The sequence below is a fragment of the Microtus ochrogaster genome, chromosome 6 (assembly GCF_000317375.1).
Source record: "Microtus ochrogaster isolate Prairie Vole_2 chromosome 6, MicOch1.0, whole genome shotgun sequence".
Lineage (NCBI taxonomy): Eukaryota > Metazoa > Chordata > Mammalia > Rodentia > Cricetidae > Microtus > Microtus ochrogaster.
Window position 1 is genome coordinate 47,895,625 of NC_022013.1, and position 917 is coordinate 47,896,541.

The 917-nt window shown below is 33.4% G+C and overlaps 1 protein-coding gene across 2 annotated transcripts in view; it reads left to right on the forward strand.

Moving 5' to 3' along the window:
* Ngly1 (N-glycanase 1) overlaps nucleotides 1-917 on the forward strand; it is a 47,567-nt gene that overhangs the window by 10,908 nt on the left and 35,742 nt on the right. The window lies entirely within an intron of this gene.

A 917-nucleotide genomic window follows, 5' to 3' on the forward strand; every position in this document is an offset into this window, starting at 1 on the left:
AAATCTCCATGAATTCGAGGCACCCAAGCTACATAATGAGTTCTAGAGTAGCCGCGGCTACACAGTGAGACCCTGAATTAAAAAAAGAAAAAAGAAAGGAATGAATGAATGAATAAATCTATAGTTTGGGGCCAAAGATGTCACTTGTGGGTAGAGATCTTGCCTAGTGTGTGTAAGACCCCTAGCATTACAAAAAATTACATCCACATTTTCAAATTAACTGTCAGTGTATACTTTCAACTGTTCTTGGAAAATAGTGGACCAAAACACACTTCTTATGTAACTATTTTCTAAAACTTGGGTTTAGAAATTGTCATGTAATTTTTATAAAAAAAAGTTTTAGTAATAATTGTATAGTTATTATTATTATTATTGTATACAGTTTACTTAATGAGGTCAAGGTAAATGACATATCTATCCCCTCAGATGCTATTTCTTTGGGAACATTGAAAATGCTATTCACTGTTTTGAGATAGCCCATTTATTGTTGTCAACCATATTTATCTTACTATATGTTATATAGCTTCTCAGTCATTTTGTGTGATACCTTCCTGATCTTTCTGTTGTGTTTAAAACAAATCAAAACAAACACATGTATACTGGGAACTAAACCTTGTTCCTCATAAATGCTAGGAACCAATGTATTTCACTGACCTGTATCTCCAGATTTTTTTTAAACTATATTATGAGACCATTTCACTAGCTTGCCCAGGTCTTCATTGATCTTGGGATTCTGCTTCTCAGTGTCCTGAGTAGCTGGGATTACAGGCCTTAGCCTCCTGATTCCTTTGTATGGTAGTTTTTCTACTGTCATTACTTTGTATAGAATTTAATGGAAACTTACAGTATTTCTTTTTTTTTTTTTTTTTTTTTTTTTCGTCCAAGGAGTGTAATAGGGAAACAACCCCAACTAGGAC